Below are 6,431 nucleotides of genomic sequence, written 5' to 3'. Positions count from 1 at the left end.
TATTGTGATCACTAGAGATCAAGGTCACTGTTACAGATAATGGGATCATTGGAGATCAAGTCCTCTGTTCCAGATACTGTGATCATTGGAGATCAAATCCCCCGTTCCAGATAATGTGATCACTAGAGATCAAGTCCACTGTTCCAGTTGATGTGATCATTGGAGATCGAGGCCCCTGTTCCAGATAATGTGATCACTAGAGATCAAAGATCCTGTTCCAGATGATGTGATCACTAGAGATCAAGGATCCTGTTCCAGATTATGTGATCACTAGAGATCAATTATCCTGTTCCAAATGATGTGATCACTAGAGATCAAGGCCACTGTTGCAGATGATGTGATCATTGGAGATCGAGGCCCATGTTCCAGATAATTTGATCGCTAGAGATCAAGGCCCATGTTTCAGATAATGTGATCACTAGAGATTAAGGATCCTGGTCCAGATTATGTGATCACTAGAGATCAAGGATCCTGTTCCAGATGCTGTGATCATTGTAGCTCAATATTACTGTTCCAGATGATGTGATCATTGGAGATCAAGGCCCATGTTCCAGATGATGTGATCACTAGAGATGAAGGCCACTGTGCCAGATGATGTGATCACTAGAGATCATGGCCCATGTTCCAGATGATGTGATCACTAGACATCATGGCCCATGTTCCAGATAATGAGATTATTGTAGATCAAGGTCCCTGTTCTAGCTAATGTGATCATTGGAGATCAAGGGCACTGTTCCAAATAATGTGATCATTAGAGATTTGAAAAACCTCCAAGCGGCAATCTGCAGTTCCTGGAGTCATCCAGTGAAGATGTAACTAGCCAAAACTCAGATGACTCTCCTGTCGAGGGCTTCAGCAACATCCCATCCATGGACCTATCAGGACTAGAAGTACATCAAGAGATGAAGGACCTCTGCCCTCTCCCCTCCCAAACCTGGCAGCCACCCTCAATTACGTCAAATACCAGCTGGGTGAAACAACTGGGGTTCCCAAAAGTTTTTTAGACACCCCCTCTTAGCCATTCACTGGAAACATCCCGAATCCAAAATGGTGCACTTCTTCCTCGAGCAAATGTGTGACTGGACAACACTTCTGCACGTGCTCCCTGCAACTTCACAAATGTGTAAAGAAAACAGCTGGAGTTAAAGGAAAGAGGGTCGAATTCGTAGAGAGGATGAGCGATGCCATGTTTAGAGGGAGGTTTGCAGGACTCGTAGGAAGGGGTGCTGGATTTAGAAGGAGGGGGCTGAACTGATAAAGAGGGTAAGTGATGTTTGGTTGAGAGGAAAGAGGACCAGACTCATAGAGAGGGTGAGCGATGTTTGGTTTAGAGGGAGGAGGGTCGGACTCATAGAGAGGGTGAGTGATGTTTGGTTTAGAGGGAGGAGCGCTGGACTCATAGAGAGGGTGACCAATGTTGGGTTTAGAGGGAGGAGGGCCGGACTCATAGAGAGGGTGAACGATGTTGGGTTTAGAGGGAGGAGGGCCGGACTCATAGAGAGGGTGACCGATGTTTGGTTTAGAGGGAGGAGGGCCAGACTCATAGAGAGGGTGAGCGATGTTGGGTTTAGAGGGAGAAGTGCCAGACTCATAGGGAGGGTGAGCGATGCTGGGTTTAGAGGGAGGAAGGCTGGACTCATAAAGGGGGTGAGCGATTTTTGGTTTAGAGGGAGGAGGGCTGGACCCATATAGAGGGTGAGCGATGCTGGATTTAGAGAGAGGGGGCTGGACTCACAGAGAGGGTGAGCGATGTTTGCTTTAGAGGGAGGAAGGCCAGACTCATAGAGAGGGTGAGCAATGTTGGGTTTAGAGGGAGGAGGGCCAGACTCATAGAAAGGGTGAGCGATGCTGGATTTAGAGGGAGGAGGGCCAGACTCATAGAGAGGGTGAGCGATGCTGGGTTTAGAGGGAGGATGGCCAGACTCATAGAGAGGGCGAGCGATGTTTGGTTTAGAGGGAGGAGGGCTGGACTCATAGGGAGGGTGAGCGATGTTGGGTTTAGAGGGAGGAAGGCCGGTCTCATAGAGACGGTGAGCGATGCTTGATTTAGAGGAAGGGGGCTGGACTTATAGAGAGGGTGAGTGATGTTTGGTTTAGAGGCAGGATGGCCAGACTCATAGAGAGGGCAAGCGATGTTGGGTTTAGAGGGAGGATGGGCGGACTCATAGAGAGGGTGAGCGATGCTGGGTTTAGAGGGAGGAGGGCCAGACTTAAAGAGAGAGTGAGCGATGCTGGGTTTAGAGGGAGGAGGGCCGGACTCATAGAGAGGGTGAGCGATGCTGGGTTTAGAGGGAGGAGGGCCGGACTCATAGAGAGGGTGAGCGATGCTGGGTTTAGAGGGAGGAGAGCCGGACTTAAAGAGAGAGTGAGCGATGCTGGGTTTAGAGGGAGGAGGGCCGGACTTAAAGAGAGGGTGAGCGATGCTGGGTTTAGAGGGAGGAGGGCCGGACTCATAGAGAGGGTGAGCGATGCTGGGTTTAGAGGGAGGAGGGCCAGACTTACAGAGAGGGTGAGTGATGTTTGGTTTAGAGGCAGGATGGCCAGACTCATAGAGAGGGCAAGCGATGTTGGGTTTAGAGGGAGGATGGGCGGACTCATAGAGAGGGTGAGCGATGCTGGGTTTAGAGGGAGGGTGCTGGACTCATAGAGAGGGTGAGCGATGCTGGATTTAGAGGGAGGGTGCTGGACTCATAGAGAGGGTGAGCGATGCTGGGTTTAGAGGGAGGATGGCCAGACTCATAGAGAGGGCGAGTGATGTTTGGTTTAGAGGGAGGAGGGCCGGACTCATAGAGAAGGTGAGCGATGCTGGGTTTAGAGGGAGGAGGGCCGGACTTAAAGAGAGAGTGAGCGATGCTGGGTTTAGAGGGAGGAGGGCCAGACTCATAGAGAGGGCAAGCGATGTTGGGTTTAGTGGGAGGACGGCTGGACTCATAGAGAGGGTGAGCGATGCTGGATTTAGAGGGAGGGTGCTGGACTCATAGAGAGGGTGAGCGATGCTGGGTTTAGAGGGAGGATGGCCAGACTCATAGAGAGGGCGAGTGATGTTTGGTTTAGAGGGAGGAGGGCTGGACTCATAGGGAGGGTGAGCGATGCTGGGTTTAGAGGGAGGGTGCTGGACTCATAGAGAGGGTGAGCGATGCTGGATTTAGAGGGAGGGTGCTGGACTCATAGAGAGGGTGAGCGATGCTGGGTTTAGAGGGAGGATGGCCAGACTCATAGAGAGGGCGAGTGATGTTTGGTTTAGAGGGAGGAGGGCCGGACTCATAGAGAGGGTGAGCGATGCTGGGTTTAGAGGGAGGGTGCTGGACTCATAGAGAGGGTGAGCGATGCTGGATTTAGAGGGAGGGTGCTGGACTCATAGAGAGGGTGAGCGATGCTGGGTTTAGAGGGAGGATGGCCAGACTCATAGAGAGGGCGAGTGATGTTTGGTTTAGAGGGAGGAGGGCCGGACTCATAGAGAGGGTGAGCGATGCTGGGTTTAGAGGGAGGAGGGCCGGACTTAAAGAGAGAGTGAGCGATGCTGGGTTTAGAGGGAGGAGGGCCAGACTCATAGAGAGGGCAAGCGATGTTGGGTTTAGAGGGAGGACGGCTGGACTCTTGGAGAGGGTGAGCGATGCTGGATTTAGAGGGAGGGTGCTGGACTCATAGAGATGGTGAGCGATGCTGGGTTTAGAGGGAGGATGGCCAGACTCATAGAGAGGGCGAGTGATGTTTGGTTTAGAGGGAGGATGGCCAGACTCATAGAGAGGGTGAGCGATGCTGGGTTTAGAGGGAGGAGGGCCGGACTCATAGAGAGGGTGAGCGATGCTGGATTTAGAGGGAGGGTGCTGGACTCATAGAGAGGGTGAGCGATGCTGGGTTTAGAGGGAGGATGGCCAGACTCATAGAGAGGGCGAGTGATGTTTGGTTTAGAGGGAGGGTGGCCAGACTCATAGAGAGGGTGAGCGATGCTGGGTTTAGAGGGAGGAGGGCCGGACTCATAGAGAGGGTGAGCGATGCTGGGTTTAGAGGGAGGAGGGCCGGACTCATAGAGAGGGTGAGCGATGCTGGGTTTAGAGGGTGAGGGCCAGACTTACAGAGAGGGTGACTGATGTTGGGTTTAGAGGGAGGACGGCTGGACTCTTAGAGAGGGTGAGCGATGCTGGATTTAGAGGGAGGGTGCTGGACTCATAGAGAGGGTGAGCGATGCTGGGTTTAGAGGGAGGATGGCCAGACTCATAGAGAGGGCGAGTGATGTTTGGTTTAGAGGGAGGATGGCCAGACTCATAGAGAGGGTGAGCGATGCTGGGTTTAGAGGGAGGAGGGCCGGACTCATAGAGAGGGTGAGCGATGCTGGGTTTAGAGGGAGGAGGGCCGGACTCATAGAGAGTGTGAGCGCTGCTGGGTTTAGAGGGAGGAGGGCCGGACTCATAGAGAGGGTGAGCGATGCTGGGTTTAGAGGGAGGAGGGCCAGACTTACAGAGAGGGTGACTGATGTTGGGTTTAGAGCAGGGGTCTTGAAACTGCGGGGTGCGACCCCTAGGGGGGGCCGTGAAGATATACAAAGGAGGTTGTGCATTCTCAGCCCCCCTCCTCCCCCATCGTGTGTCTCAGCCCGGGCTGCTGCAGTGCAGCTCGAGCTGCTGTGGGCTCGGCTGGGCAGTGTCTGGAGTCTTATCTCCTGCACGCCCGAGTTTTTCACAGGTCTTTAAAGACCATTTGCATATTCACATGCCTTTGTAAACTGGTTACTGACACTTCGCATTTTTTTCTGGTTCCAGTAACCCCTGGGCCCCGACTCTGCCTGTTCCTTACATTTGTATTTTACATTTACTGCTGTAGTGTCAGAATGCATTTCATAAAAAGGAATATAAAGTAGGGTTGCCAAAAGAAAAATGCCTGCCGTGTGTTGTTTAAAGAGCCTGCAAAGACCTCCTCTTGTCACTAAATAGAATACAAAAGTATGTATTCATTCGTTATGTGAATTTTCTGTCTTTGTTCTCTTTAATTATCAGCCATGGATCATTGAGGCAGCCCTAGAACACAATTAAAAGTGCTTTCTATTTATATTTGCTGTTCTAAGTATGTACAGATAAGTGCTGAAAATACTGCTTTTTTTGGATCGCCTGTGCCATCAAAATAGCGTGCTGGCAAGCCTAACCATAAGACTGGAAGTTTGTTGCAGGATCAGCACATTATTTCCTCACCCTCAATCCCTGATTAATGCCATAACAGCAATAGTTTAACTTAAATCTGAAACCCTATGCCGCCTTCAATAACATGCTGAGTTACTCCAAGTGTCTGGGAATGCACCCTTCATTCAGACAACTCACTCCTCATTCTTGCCCTTCACTTTCATGTTCACCCTGCACTCACAGCGATCACAATGCACACACACTGATCACTATGCACTCACACTGATCACCATGCACTCACATCATTCACCTGCTCCCCCTGCACTCACAGTGATCATACTCTGCACTCACAATGCATTTGCGCTGTTCACCCTAAACCTCACCCTGCAGTCACATGAGCACACGACTGACCCTGCACTCATGTGGCACTTCACTCACCTGTCCCCCTCACTGCTCAATCTGCAACTCGCTCAAACAAGCCCATAACTAACCATGCATTAATTCATCCCACTCTGCACTTACATCCGCACCCAAATTCATATGGTCACCTCACTCACCCTGCAGTCACTCCTCTTACCCTACTCTCACACTGTTGCATCGCTCACCGTGCACTCACATGGGCACTTCTGCCACCCACACAGCGCAGAGGGTTAATGTGCCTGTTACAAAGAACGTGTACCATGCAGATCACAGAACTGAGTGTGAGTAAACTATGAGTAGCGCTTTAAAAAATGAAATGTTTGTCAGAAAGGGGCTATAGGGAGATGAGGTGCATTGTTGGTGAGTGGTAGTGAGGGAATTCATGGAGAAGGAGAAAACGGGGGCACCAAAAACGACAGTTGCACCGTTTGCGACCAGTGCTTGGGCCAGCCCATGCTGGGAGTGTTGACCCCCCCCACCTCCCGAAATACGAGTCTAGTGGCTCCCCTGCTTCTACCTATTATTATTATTATTATTATTATTTACATTTGTAGTGAGCTACTGTTACCAAAAGGTGTCCTGGGGCTAATAACTATCTGCTGCCTGAAGGCAAGTGAGAAACACACAGAAGGGGAAGGAGAACCAGCGAAAGGGGGTGAACTACAGAGCACAGAGCCAGGTTTTTAGGTCGCGCTGAGTCAGCACGCATGCGCTGCTCGGAGAAACTTTAGTAGGTGAGTTTTCAAAGTGCAGCTTGCTGGCGACAAGCTTGCGTTCACGCGAGCATGCACGCACGATCCGCCCGCCTTCAGCGCCATCTGTCTTTCCTCTTGCTTGCTCCCTGCCTCTGCCCCTCCCCCCGCCTTCGAGCTACAATAGTTTGTAAAGCCGATAGGG

This window comes from Triturus cristatus, chromosome 12 (genome assembly GCF_964204655.1).
Source record: "Triturus cristatus chromosome 12, aTriCri1.1, whole genome shotgun sequence".
Classification (NCBI taxonomy): domain Eukaryota; kingdom Metazoa; phylum Chordata; class Amphibia; order Caudata; family Salamandridae; genus Triturus; species Triturus cristatus.
This window is presented reverse-complemented; position numbering follows the sequence as displayed.